This window comes from Leptonotus elevatus, chromosome 2 (assembly GCF_054856555.1).
Source record: "Leptonotus elevatus isolate MCC_2025b chromosome 2, RoL_Lele_1.0, whole genome shotgun sequence".
Classification (NCBI taxonomy): domain Eukaryota; kingdom Metazoa; phylum Chordata; class Actinopteri; order Syngnathiformes; family Syngnathidae; genus Leptonotus; species Leptonotus elevatus.
The window spans coordinates 35,489,102-35,504,904 of record NC_141240.1 but is presented as its reverse complement, the minus strand read 5'-3'; positions in this window follow the sequence as shown (position 1 = coordinate 35,504,904).

Here is a 15,803-nt window from a genome sequence, read left to right as displayed (position 1 = left end):
CAACATATGACCCATGAAGCATTTTTTTTTTCCATCTGCCAGACTTTTATTTACCAGTGCAACATTATGCATGCGTGTCTTTTTGAATGACTGGCTAATGCATGTCGACAATTTTTTGTAGTGCCCCACATATACGCGCGCAAGAGCCAACAGAATTGCCATCTTGTTTTTGTGTGGGAACTCGTGAAATTTGTCTTTGAAATCAAGTTGCAGACGTCATGTGTCTGCATGGCCTCTTGCCAGGAGGGATTCCAAATGGACCCAGCAGGCATTGCCTGGACGCTGGTACGAGTGGGCACAAGATGCTGTTGTGCAGACTGGGTTGTGTCCACGTGAGTAGATGGAGGGAAAGCATTAGCGTAGAAGAGCAACAGTAACACACACTGTAAATCATGTGCTTCAAAAGCACCTTTGGAATAGTAAATGGAAACTAACTATCATTGTTACATCTGCTTAGCCTGACCATTATGATAAAAGGCACCGAAAAGGGTTGTACTTGCCGACAGATGGGATAAAATGGCAGCATAGCGCTAGTTACGTCTAATGCCATTCCTCAACTCACTTCACCAGGCTTCCTTGACACCAAAATGCCAACTTATCGCACAGTTTTGCTTTTGGGCTGACCGCAAAAACAGTGAACAGGTAAAACAGAGGATAGGTTACAAAATGAATCAGAAAATTTGCTAAACCCAAACTGCGTATTTGCAAGGGATTCACTATACTGTCGTCCCTTGAGATACAAGTGACCCGACTTGTGAGTTTGCGAAAAATGACTAAAACCACAGCAGCTTGCAGAGTAAATTACAGTAGTTGTGAAACTCTTCATTTCTGTCTGCATGACAGTATTATACTGCCCACACACATGCACACAACCTGTTTAAATTCTTTACATTCTATCTAATGTATGTTGTAGACAGTAGAAATTTGTACTTTACAAATGTAGGCCGAAATTGATAAATGGCATTTCCACTCATTTCAATCTGTAAAGATGAATTGAGATGCAAGTGTTTAGAATTACAAGTGTAGTCATGTTACAAATTCAGCTCATATCTCAAGGCACCACTTATATATACTTGTTGTGACATTTTTGTGTAGTAGCGTGAAGTCAGATTTTTCTCATGTAAAATGTGTACCTTGGCTCAATAAAGTTTGGGAAACTTTGCTCTATTTGAATGCTGTGTTTGGCAGCTAATAACTAACACGGCCTTGTTTTTTTTTTTTGAAAGCCCAATTCATCATTTTTGAAAGAGGGGAAATGGTCCCACTAACACAATCGGGTTCTTTAAATACACCCCGTGGACACTCATTTACTCCCTGGGCAAACTTTCTTCTGGCTCATAAGATGTGAAAAGATTACGCGTGATAAGATCTTCAAAATTGGCAAAATTCACATTAACCTCGAAAGGCAGCTGGGCTGGCCAGAATATAAGAATGTCATCCATTTTGCCAATCCTCAAACAAACCAGGCAGTGAACCAATCAGCAATTGCTTACAGGAGATCGGACGCTGCTGGACTGGCGTTTGCGTGTTGATGGTTTTCCAAGTTACTGCAAGTTTGTCACCAATAGCATCTCTAACTCGATAAAAATGTAATCGGAACTGAATTGCACTGTATTCGAGAAAGAAGGAAGTTACTGTGCCAAACAAAACCCCAGGTATGGGCACCTGAATGTTAAAATACATTGGAACATGACTGAGTTACTGAGTTTTTAACAGTTACATACTGTATTATTGATAATAATCCTTTAAAAAAGTGAGTGATCAGTGGCAATTATCCTTGCAAGTTTACAGTTACAACTTTTAAAAATAAACTCAAACTAAACCAACCGGTCACACACATTATACCAGTAACATAAAAAAGAAAAAAGAAAAAAGAAAAAAAAGAAAGAAATGGGTGGGGTGGGGGTTGGGTAGAGGGGGAGAATTTCAAATTTATTGACCAAACTCGAGTCTAAGAAATAAACTTGGTGCCTTTCTGGTCCAACAAAAGACAGATGTAAACCTGGCTTCCCATTAAATCCCCGGCATTATTTATTAATTCTGCTTGCATCCTTGCCAAAATTGCCGGAAATTCTACCTTTACCAGACAGATTGTAAAATTGACCTATAATTTTGAATGTTCCCGTCTGGGATGATTGATTCAGAAGACAGTTGATTTAAATCTTTCCAGTCAATTGTGTCTTTCAGGTTCTGTTTTGTCTCTATGATGCCACAACATATGCTGCTTCGAATACTCCAACTCCGCTTTTCACTCCAAGGACACTAGTGTTCTGTCCTTGCTGATGTAAGAGCACACGCCTGCCAGGCTGTTACATAAGTGGTGTACCAACATGAAAATGTCATCCACAGAACCACATGATCTTGAAATCAGACGACAGGCCGAACAGATTATAACATAACACCTCTGCTCACGCTCACCCTTTGTGAGTTCAACATGAAGGACGAGCAGCTGAGAGGACCCAAGTGTCATCCAGGCCTTGATTTCCAGTCCAGACAGTCCCTAATGAGAAAATATCATTTTGTTCATGGGACATGGATCTGTTATCTGCATAGCAGTAGAAGGAAATGCTTTATTAAGATGGGCACCAAATTCAATGAAATCAACAAGGGCCCCAAAATTGAACCCTGTGGAACACCATACGACAGTGGTGCATAGCGGGACTCAGAGCTACCAAGGCTAACACAAAAAGTTCTGTCTGCCAAATAGGTTCTAAACCACTTTTGAGTGTTAACGTGGCTGGCAAAATAAGTCAAATGTTTTTATAAAGTTCATTTCACAGAGAGAAAATATATTTACAGTTTAAAAGATAGTCCAACATATTTAGTATAATATTATTAGTAAACATATTCCGCTTGCAGGCACTCTAAAAGCTTGTGTGGAGGACTCCAGCACTTTGACAAAAATCCCCGAAAAAGTCCCCAAATCAAGATTTGATGCAACAAATAAACGTAAGGAAAAGCTCACCACAATAGGAAACGTGACTTACATAACAATGGCCAGGTGTGGTCAGAGTAGCCAAAAATTGTAATCAAGTAAGAGTACCGTTACTTCAAAATAATTAATAATTACTCAAGTAAAAGTAAAAAGTAATCCAAAAAATCACTCAAGTACAAGTAAAAAAGTATTTGCTGAAAAGAATACTCATGTAGTGAGTAACTGCTTGAACATGAAGTCCGATTTTTTTATTTTTAAAAAAATTAATAAAATAACATTTGGTGAAAATGCTGCTGGCATCTTCAAATCATAAAGTTAAAAAAAACAAAAAAACGTTTTGAGCTCAAACAACAGTGCAAGCAGACCCAATCATGCACAATACATTCTCAAAGTCAAACAACCATAGGTGGCAGTTTCTTAAAGAAAAAGCACCAAAACGTCATCTTTCAGTTAACTCTTTCGGGGTCTCATCATGCATTTACATTTCCTGTTAATAAGCAATGTGTCTGCGGAAATGCACTTAAGCGTTTAAGAGAAAATACGGTAAATCTGATGTATGAAATGGCCGATGGGCAACGACTCTAGTGTAGCCCAATACAGCGGAGTAAGAGTAGAGTTTCTTCTTCACACATCTACTCAAATTAAAGTAGAAAGTATTGTGTGGTAAAACTACTCTTGAAAGTTAAAAAAAAATAATGTTTTTAAAGTTACTCAAGTAAATGCAACGTTGTAAATGTAACTTCAAACTACCCTTCTCTGACAATGACCCAATAAAGACTGTAAGACAGCAGAAAACTAAATACAAACAAATTGATGAGACAATGCTGGACACAAGACGAATGAGAAGAAGAAAAAGAATAACAAGTGTAGATGAAAATCAAACGAGTTGCCAAGACACGAACAAGAGACATCAGGAACCAAGACACAACATGAAAGAAAAAAAACTTTATGACATTTCGTCGCCTCAAATTAGGTTTTACATTGCTCACATTGCAAATCGAAATCATTGTAACCCAAGCAGCAGTTAGACTTCTGATGACTTTCAAAGACCCTGTTAAGTAAGTTCAGAGATTTGTTTCTAAATACATACATTGGAAATATGTTTTCTCTTGTGAATGTATATGATTCCAAGTTCAACGATACAATGAAATCAATGGAGAAAGCCATACAGTGCGTTGTCCCTTAGTAAAACACTGACATCCTTCTGCTTGTGTAAACTTGATTTACAAGTTGGACTTCACATACTGAATTCTTCTGAGTGGATCCAAACGACTAAAAGTACCGTTTGTAAGTCGACTATCATAAACAACTCTTGAAATCTCTTGCCGTGCTGGAAGTTTCCTTTTGCACTGCCAGATGAAGGGGAGTCCATGCTCAGTAATGAGCTCGCATGTGTACACCCCCCCCCCCACACACACACACACACACAAATCCTCAATGGTATTTTAAAGGCCAAACCACTGGTAATAACAAAGTCCATTCGGCATCAAAATAAAAACATCTTACTCAGAAGAGTACTAATTCAAATAGCATAGCATAACCGAAAACAGATGGGTTTGCTCCAACTGAACTTAATTGATGGAGGAATGGAAATTATTTCAGCTTCACCAATCAGGGCAAAGAGAGGCTTGCCCCCGTTTCTCCTGGCAGCCCCTTTCCGACTGAGGACTAATGCTAATGCACATTATAAATCCTACGGCGGTTACATGTTGTTTTGTGGATTGCACTGCATGACCTGGCTGTAACTTGTACAGTGAATTATCAAGCACATTTGGGAAAAGCAAGCAGAGGCCATTTTGGTCTTGTCGCCCAAAAGTCTGTGAAAACTTCTAAGTTTCACATGTGTTTACTTACACGTGACCCTGCGTAGCTGTGAGATCATGCGTGCTCATTAATGTTGAGGCACACTTGATCCATTTACCCACGAAAATCTCTCTTTCATTTTTTTTTAACATGATCACAACTGCACACCTGTGTACAGTATACCAATTTAGCCTTGCAGCATTATTTTGACTGCAATAGTTGTTTAAATCAACGTTATATAATGAAAGCACTCAGATGTGACATTCTGCAATGAATGGTAAATAAAAAAAAAAATAATAATAAAAACCTGGCCTAACAGAGCCTTTGAAATCAAATCAAATGAGTCTGACAAACTGATAGAGAGAGATAGTTGGAAAGGAAGACACCATAGACGGAAATAAATGCTTCCAGGTGTTGCTTTGCAGGTGTCTAATAATGCTGAAGTCAACGAACACATGAGGTAGTTGCAATCAACCCGCACTTTGAGCAATAAGCAGACTAAATTGTCCCAGGAAGCCTAAAGGAAGTGAACGACTGTGTGTACTGTATTGTCAGTTTATTACATGTCATCACTAATTGTCAATTTGTTGACGTTGATATAAAGAAGGGCAGAAGAACGATGCCAAGGGTTAAAATGACGTAGATGAAATATTTGGCTGCCGTATTGGGCTAAGCTTCCGCCCATGATGAGTGTTGCACGTGCCAATCAAAAAGTTGAGGTGCGTGTTATCAGAACATCAAAAAGAGTATCATCCCCAAGCAGGCATCTTCGCGCAGCATCTTGGTGCATCCAACACATTATTGGATAAGTTCAAGCTCAAGCAACCAGAACAGATCGTACGTTATCGTTCACGCTAATTAGTAGGTCAGAAAAGGTCAGCTCCCGCTGAGCTTTGCTTCAGTAGGTCAGTTGTTAAAACTTCTCACCCAATCGAGTAATCGTTTTGGAATTTTCATTATAGTTCCTTTTTTTTTTTCGTTTTGAGGTTGTTTTTTTTGAAATTCTATTGTTTTTAATTATTTTTCAGAGAGATGAGAGATGACATCAATTCAAGGCGACAGTAAAAAGACCACAACTCCCATTCGGCTGTTCAATCTTCATTCTTCCAACTGTGCTATAGTACCAAAATCAACACAGTACATTTAAAATACCATTTATGATCAAGCCCAAAGGCTCATGTATTAAATTAATTGCCAAAGACAAACAAACGATAGTGAGTTTTGTAAACAATAAACCGTCGTTTGTTAGTTTTCTTTAAAAGCAATTTCAGTTATGCTTCATTAACAAAAATGCATTTTGAATTTACGTTCAAATTCTTTTTTCATTTTAGTTAACTAAAATAACCTTGGCGTTGACCCGTATTCCCTCTGCGAGAAAAGATGAATCCACGAATAATGGGAAATGGTGGTGTCATCTGGGATTTGTCTTAATACGCATAAATCCGCTCCCTGTTGTGGCCTTGTGACCTGTGCATGCGCCCTTGTCAGTGGAGGGCGCCGGTATGCGGGGAATGCAATTGCTTAACGCACTTGCTGAGCATTTTGCTTGACCTGGAATCGCTTATGACAGGAGCGGGGCGCAGATGCTCGAACCTTGATCACCTTGACGTCTAACCCGAACATCCCCCATTTTCCAGGCTCCGGAGACATCCGATGATGTGCGCAGGCAGCACTGTGTATGCTCAGTGCAGCATGAACCTGCTGTTAGCTATCACAAACAACTGGCAGCGTTTTTTTACCGATACTTCATAAGGAGGAAGCGGGATCTACCTTTCACTCATAATAATCTCATTTCACGGCCTCTGGGGCAGGATTAGAACGGCGGGCATGCATGAAATGGGATGGACGAGGTGGGATGGGGGTCCAGTCACATGGCGTTATATTAATTTCGATATCATTAAACTCTCAATGTGACACCATAGTAGAGGCTTTTTTTTTTATCTCCCCTTCCCGCACTAGATTCTTTTGTTTTTGTTTTTACCATGTCCTGTAAAAAGTAAAGAATGCATTTTTGTACATTCATTTATTTCAGGAGAGCTATCAAGTCTTTCAGTGGAATGCTCCTTGCACTAATACAGCTTGAAATGTAATCAGTGAGTTAATTGTTGTGTCAATAAATCCATAAAGAATTGTATAATGTAAGCATCAGCGCTAAAATATGAGGAGGTTTTAGGCACACCCTCCGTCTGGCAGCTTCAGCCATGAATAGTACACACAAAAACAAGCCTTACATTTAAAAAAAAAAAAAGTGGAATCCTGCCCTGAATCCTGTTGGGTGGGATGATGGATGAAGCTCAAGTTTATTCAAGAGTCATTGACCAAGGTGAGGGTTCGAATCTGGGCCACGAGGGCGGTTTGAACCCTGGAAACGATTCATTCTATTTATGTTATTTCAAAATTAGAACAAATAAATAATCCAAAGCCTCGAATGGATTGCGTCCTACAGACTGTCTGCTGTACTGTTTCAAATAGTCTGGTTGATATAAATCTGTCTACAAATCATTGTTAATGTGTTCATTCATTGCCAGCCGTTTAAACTTTGTCGGCTCTTTCAAGTCGCACATAATATTATGTTTTCTGAGACAATATATATATATATATATATATATATATATATATAGCACTAAACTTGCAAACAAAAAAAAAACGAGAAGGCTCTCTTCTTTCACCAGAAAACTGTTTCTAGCTACTTTGGTTCTTTAGTAATTAGCAGAACATGGATTGATTTAATAAAAACAAACACCAGTTTCTGACCAAAAATCTGAGAAAACAAGCGACGGTATTTGTGACAAGAAACAATAGTGACTTTGATGCTAATATTTTTTTGCTTTTGTGACACCTCAAACTATGACATTGCCAAGACTTTATCTGCAGATATACGATTAAGTGCATGCTCAGAGTAGCTCACGTTGATCAGTGTTTTTTTGTTTTTTTTTACATGCTGTTCATCATTCATGTCCTGAACTGCATCATCATCTTTTCTCACAATTGCGACACACTTTCTCCCAGCTACTGCAACGCATATTCTCTTGATACCATACATATTCTGTTCTAGTGTGAGGTGCCTAAATCTGTTCATCTTCCAACGTATTGACATTTCTTTCCCTAACAGATGAGACAAGTCACGGTTATCTAATCGTTATCTATAACTCATAAGTTATGCTGATCTCAAATCCAAAGTGATGCAATGCTGTTAGTCATTACAGTGCTTGATAAGCCTAAATTTCACAAACACATACCCGTTCAAAATAAGGCACTTCACTCATGCCTGTTTTTATAGGCCCGGGGTCAAATTAGCTTTCACCTACTGGACCTCTGATAAGTCATGATGATATCTTGTGAAAATGTACTTTCAATCCATTTTGGGCAGCTATACAGGATGTCCCTGCCTGCTGCTCATTTGTTTTCAGGGCAGAGAAACAAGAATGCAATTTTTGAAGACCAAAAAATAGCATCCGCACTAAAATACACTTTAACAAGGTTTGCCACACTCTTCACATGCTCAATCCATCACTTACAGAAATATAAATGGGAGACCAATGACCTTGCCTTTTTAAAAACATCGATTCACAAGAGGGAGGCTACAGAATTCACTATACAGCTCTCCAGAGCATCGGTCAGAGTTTACGCCACGTGTCGTTGGAAACGTTTTGGACTGTCAGTTTTTTTCCCTTCATTTTGCTATTGTACAGATGTTTATGATAATGTTTGGGGAGGTGTTATGGCTCCCATGGCTTTGAGAAGGTTTAGGACAAATACCTCCCAGAGCAGTGACAGTATGGATTTAGACCCTCATCCAGGAATTTGAAAGACAAACAAATCCCTGCTCCATGCTGGACCGGAAATGAAATATATGCATGTGCCCCAACAATCACAAAACACGTTGACAGCCAAAAATGTCCATCTGTCTGTTTGTGTGTGAGAAAGACAGACAGAGAGCGATCCAGCAAGGCTGGCGTGCCAATCTCCTCTCGTGCTTTCTCACGCTATCAGTTGTTGAGGTAAGGATATTGGCATTAAAGACTGAGATATTGAACTTGAGGCAGAGTGTGTCCACCCAGCACAACTACTGAAATGGTATGATGGAATTCCCAGTATGGCCAGTCGGGAATTCCATTGGATTAGCCTTGAATCCACTTGAAACATGTTAGCGTCAGTAGTTTATCCAAAGCTCAATTGGTTTTTTTGTGTAGCCTACAAGAATGTATACCTTTGAAAGGGGTGGAGAAGAACCCAAATGCAGTACACCGGGCCACAATAATTGTTGGTATTAATGACTTTTAAAAATATCCGACAGTTCTACAGAGAAACACGCAAAGGAGTTAATTTGGTTTTTTTTTTATGCAGACCAACCGTCTCTGTAGACTCTTAGTTTTGCAATCCACTGTTGTCACTAGAAGGAAACTCGCTGTGTGATGTTGCTGCAGAACAACACCAAGCAGCCACGGTGAGAGGCAAACAGAAAACAGGACCAAGGCAAAACTTGTATTCGGAGACGGAAGGCTGAGGTAATTACCTGGAAAACAACAAGGGAGGGAGGTCAGAGGAAGTTGGGAGTTGACAACAGGAGTTCAATATAAGGAAGAATGGTCACAAGAATCTCACATGAGAGCAAAATAACAATCTGTGAGGGGATAAGCAGGAGAGGCTGATTGGAAGCACCTGTCATCCCAGAAGAGCTGAGTGGCTAATGAGGTGGGCGTGGCTGACTGGCAGAGGGAACAGGTGAATAACGAGGGATGTGACTTAGGCAGAAGTGAAAAACTCCAAAACAACTGTGAACTGTGATGCTTGCTGAGCTGAGCATGACAGCCGTACTTTAGTGGCGTAATTTTTGGTTGATTTCTTAATTGTTTGACCCCAGGAACATTTGACTTCAGAGCTTCCACTGCACTTTATATTAAGCTTTGTCTGTAATGAGAACCTGCATTCAAAGCTTTAATTATATATCTTCAACAAAACTTTAACCAGCAAATTAGTCATTATTCCTAAATTTTCTACTGCATCTGCTCTCACTTATTTTGCATCAAACTATGTACCGTGTGCATTTTTCGGACTGTGTCTATTCCCTGCGGTTGAACACGAGAAAAATGGCTTCCTGTGAGCCAAACACTTGGCCACCTGGTTTGAGTAAGAGTGGCCACAACTGTACCACCACACAGTCACATGTACAGAAACATGTCCGATGATTAGGCGGTTTTGCGTGCAGTTGGGAAGCAGGGACAATCGGGGATTCTGGCCAGCACGACGAAACGAAAATGTTCATTTAAAGATTTGTACTCTATAATAAACACACCTTGATGAGAATGAATGTTCTTATGGGATCTGCTCATGATTAGCAATGAACTCCAGAGAGCTGGGGTCCATTTGGGAGTGGAAGCAGGATGGAGAAGAGAAGGAAGATCAAATCAGAACTTCCCGCTGTTACTTTGGATGACGGTCCCGTAACTCAGCATGAACCGGTACAGGAGAAGAGGATGTGGAATACGACAGGCAAGAATGTGTGAGAGGGTAAAAGTATACAAAGGAGACAGGAAGAGGTAGATTTACTGTTATATTTGTCAGATGTGGGAATAGCTTCCTGGGGTTTTTCTGTGACTGCATGAATGCTTAATATGTCAGCAAGTAAATCCTGTAGCCCTTTCAAGAAAAGTGCATAAATTACATCACGTTACAGTATGTGTGAAGAAAAAAGGGTAAACCTTACACACCGCACGGAGCCTTGGCGGACCCCAGACCTGATGGTCAAATAGTGAACGTCTTTGCAACATTTTTTCTTTTATTATTTTATCTTGAACAAAATGAAATGAAATCCCAACACTCCAGCTACATGTGCACACTCTCAGTGAGAACTTGCACTGTTCAATGAGATTACGGGTTTAATAAAGAATATCCCACAGTAGGCTACGTTTGTCCCTGGCTGTTTTCGACCATTCCAATCTGAAATCAGACTGCCTGTGAGCTACTAAAACTTGGAGATGCTGGGGATTGAACCCAGGACCTCATACATACCTTTCATTAGGTCGTCTCGCATGCAACCGATTCGTTGGGAAAAGTAGAAAGGGAACGGATATGTGCATACTTGAATGATGCAGATGAGGAAATAACAGTCGACAAAAGCAACGAGTATGAGCAAGAAATGCCTGAATAATACATCAGAGCATGTGAATTATTTAAAAGCTAGACAAGAGCAAAGAGCCCAAGTCCTCTTTATTCTGGGTGAGGTCCCGACTTTCTAAAAAGGCAACGTTAACTGGGACCTATGCCATGTGATTGACAGGCAACCAATTCAGGGTGTGTGTCAATTCAATTGTAATGTAATCACACTGCGGGGGTTATATTTGAGATTTATATTCAAGACTACCGCCACAATAAGTGAAATTGACGACATAGAAATCATCTATTTAAAAATAAAAGATTGCGAAATAATGGGACTGTGAACCTGCAGCCCGCGATGAGGGGAGGGAGGGATTGGGAGGTTAACTGTATTCCACTTTACAATCAATGATCTATTGACAACAGGTCCATCTTTGGGGCACCACTAGGTCAGTACTAGTGGTGGAAAAAGAACATTGATCAATCTGACGCTACACATTTAATATTTAAAGCTATTTCTTATATTTCCACAATGCAATGCTTCCTTTAGACAGTGAAAACAAACTGCATATTGTATTGCTTTTGCTTGTGGCTAGCATACAAACCAACCAGGCAGATTGTTCTAGTAGTCAAACGACATTTCATCACATTTTGAAATCAAGAGAATCCTCACAAATCTAATTACAGCGATCCAAATTACAATGCTTTTTAATAAGCAGAGAGCTTGCTTTCACTAAGACCGCCATTTTGACTTCTGACGTAAGCTTGGAATTGTCCATACACCGTTGTGTCCACCTTGCACTTCTTCACTCTAGAATGTGATTAGAATTCAGAACAATCATTAACAATTGTCACAATCGATACAATTATTCAAGAAACCAATACCTACATTCAAAACAAACCCATTTATACTATATATCATAAAGTTAGCTTAGCAGCATCATACGTCTGTACCGTGGTCATTCACTTTTAACTACTAAGTTATGTTATGAGCCATTAAAATCCTTATAAACAATACTTATTTCAATACACACACACACACTCTATAAGTATATGGTATTCAAACTCCATTTCCTTACATAAATACATAACATATCATACAGTGGAACCTCGGAGTTTGAAGGTCTCGGAACTCGAACAATTCGGACTTCAACCAAAAAATCGGAGTAAAAAATGCCTCTGAGTTTGAACTCTTTTCGGAGTTTGAACACCCAAGCAAAGTATGCTAAGCCAAACATATCTTGAAAACAGGTAGCCGAGCAATGCCGAATGCTCACGATTGCGGTAGTTAAAACGATGCACTGCTCATTTCCAGTCAGATCGTGAATCCTCCCCGAGGTACTCCATACTAGCGAGTGCATTTTGACAATTTTCTTCGCCATGGGCCCAAAGAAAGACAAGAGTGCCAGTGGCAGCAAAGAAAAACATACAGTGCTACGAACCACAGTGGAATTAGGAACGATATTATCACGCAGTTGTAACTACCGCGACTACTTCTGTAAATACTGGCACGAGGACCTGAGGAGCTGTTCAACAACGTGCCTGACGTTAAACAACGCACGCAAGGACCGCTTAGTAGTCCAACAATATGCCCAATGTAAAATACACAAACTCAGCACTGAACTACAGCGAGCATTAACATAACATTTATCATCTACTGATGCCATCACACCACAAGAAAAAAGATAAGATATGTTTTATTGTTTAAATACTGTACAGGGTATAAATATAAAAAACATAAATAGAAATTAAAATGTGAATTTTCAGTTTTTGGAGCTTGGGAACGGATTAATTGCATTTACATTATTTTCTATGGGAAACATTTTTTCGGACTTTGAACACTTCGCAGGAACGAATTATGCTCTACGCCACTGTGTCCAATGTCCACAAATTGCGTGTGGCTCTTCTTCGTTCTATAATCCGAGCCTCTCCTTTGTCATGCATGACAAGCGGCGAACGCTGTCCTCTGGTGGTCAGACTTAATAATTGCAACCTCCTTATAGAATAACGCCAGTTTTCTTATTTCCTCAAAACAAATAAGGACAAATAAAGTAAAATGACCACCCTCCGAAAGTGGATTGCACTAGAAGTTGGTCCCAAATACCTGTGAAAACAAAAATAATTCAACTATTTTCTCTATACCTGTTTGCCAGTGTGCCACCTTATACCCCTTCACACAGAAAAAGAAAATTGAGATGGGGTGGGGAAAAAATTAGCCAAGGTGGTGCATGGGTCTGCGCGGGTTGCTGGATATTCAAATCCTGTCTGGGTCTGACAGAGTTCACGCTCGGATCATAGTATCACTGCCAAAGACAACAGTCTGTAAAAATGGAAAGTAGCCATCAGTCATGTGATGGGCAGACCACAGGTGGGATAGCGACAGCTATCTGATGGGCTGGGGCCCAGGAGAAATGAGGGCCAGGAAAGGACGTGCGGCTTGTCTAAACCCAGTCTGATTAAAATAGGACTCGCCCCATGTTTAGTTAAGCTCACATGGAAGATTTACCACCCGAGTGCAGACGCATTTATGAGACCGATGAAACATGGCAATCCATGTTATCGCTGTCTTTGCTGTGCCACTGAAATGCGCTCGCTCAGTCAACGAGTCCGCAGGGGAAATGTGTTTGCGATCTCGCCCTGCGCGATCACAACAGCAGACGCCTCCAAAGTCTACCGCTTCGGTTTCAGCTCCTGCCGCTAATCACTTGAACAGATCATTCAAACAGAACCCGAGCGTTCACACACTTTGGTGTGTATGACATTTCCAGGAGAGATTTTTAACATCATCCACCTCTGCTTTTAGTGCCTCCCCCCCCTGCCCTTGCCCATATGTCTGGACACAAACTTTCCAAATGCGACCAAACTGCACTCGCATGTCCTGGGGGGGGGATTAAATGTACACGTGCCTGTCTCACATCATGTGAGTAAGACATGAAGCAGGAGAGAATCAAGATGAATCTCCAGCTGGTCATTAACTCACTTGCGGAAAACTCGACTTCAAGAGGAGTGCAGTATGAGGAGGACAATAATATGTTATATGTGACCTCTCAGCTTTCATGAACCAATGATTTTTTTTTTCAATAGCACAAACCGCTTAGGAGTTACGGTAGCTCAAAGTACGCATGCGTAAATGCGTCGCTGCTGACACGTCTGAGTTTTAATCAGACTATAAAAAGGTAAAAGTGTAAAAGAAGAGGAACAGTTGCTATGAAAATCTTCATATTAACATGTGAGACAGTAGCAAAGTAATTAATACAAAACATAGTTAAAATTGCATTAAACATCTAAGACATGTCATACACTTGATTTAAAAAAAAGTCTACACACCCCTGTACAAATGCCAGTTTTTTTTTTTTATCTACCAAATTAAGACCAGACAAAATAAATATATTCAAGAGAGCAGAGGAAGTAAAAATAAACAAATGTGATCATGCGGTTGTTGGACAAGTGTGCACACTCTCATATAAAAGTTTGAGACTGTTGGCTTTAGATATGGCATCAAGGGGCCCAAGTCTGCTGGATAAGATGTACAAGGGCCACTGGGGCCAAAGACTGTTTTCTTTTCATTATGAGATGTGCGGGTGAAGCTTTGTAAACCTTTGAAGCTTTCTTTCACATTGTGCCGAAAAATATTCTGAGCTTTGATGCTTCAGTAAAAGCAACATATGGGACATCTAGTGAACGAAAGAAGTAAAAGCAACTTATGTCCTTCAAGTGGAGAAGTGTGAAACAATCACTCACACTTATCTTTCATCAATAAAAGTCTAAATAAATCAGATTCAGTTTCATATGAACGTCACGACTTTTCATTGAAGTGCAAGAAATGTAATGCCATTCAGGCCTTGATTTCTTCCAGACAGGACAAAAGTGGTCTCAATGAAGAAGCGTCCTTTTTGCTTAGCCAGACATGGATCTGACTGACTTACTGTCATCCGCGTGGCAGTGAAAAGAAATCCCATGTTTTCTGAAGATGGAATCCAGGGGAACAAACTACAATGAAAACAGCAGGTGCCCCAAAATAGAACCCTGTGGAACACCATTCGACAGTGTAGCAGTGCGGGATGCCTGACCAGTTTTTTTTCTGGCCCTTTCCTCCATTTTGGAGGGACGTACAATACTTGGTTATTTTACTGTACTGTTTTGCCATATGTTATCTCTTTTCTGTATTCTGCAATGTATTTAATGCCCTGGGAATCATTTTGTACCCTTGCCTATAACCAGTACAGTAGCCTACCTTACAATGAGATCCCTCTAATGTTGTTAAAGCTCTCCGTGGACTCCGAGATGTGCTGTAAGATGAGTCAAATAGAACAGCTGGGATTATTCAGGCATTTCAACAGGGGTGTGTATACTTTTTATATCCACTGTGCAGATATGCTACTTCAAAGATGTCAACATGTGTAACGAGCCCTAACCCACCTTTCGATCGCTTGGCCATTTTGCATTGCACAGAGAAGATGGCGTGCAGCATATGGTCGTTCACAATCAAGAAGGTTTTCCAATCGTCACTCAAAAAGGGACTGAAACGCCAATGATGTCCCAATGGTGTCATTCCGAATGAAGACTGTTTTCATTGACAACATCTGATTTCAACCTCAGCTCGAGAGGGGGGGGAAAAAAAGAGGCCACAAATGTTTATTATACATTTCCTTGTTGTTTCCACCATGTGATCCAAACCAGTCGTGCCTTCGTTGCACACGAGAGGGAAATAACTCACACGGGGTTTCTGCGGTCTGAAACAGGACCACAAACATAAAACTGATATTATAAGACTGGAGTGAGCAACTGGTGGCTTGCAGGTCGCATGTGGCCCCTGCGCACACTCTGAGTGGCCCCCAAGATATTTTTTGGGGGGTGGGGGAATTATAAACATGTTTCTTCTCCTACTCCAGCATACCCGGTTCGGCATCTGCTGATTCACCTATTTGCTGATCCACCCCCAATATTATATCATATTATACAGCATATA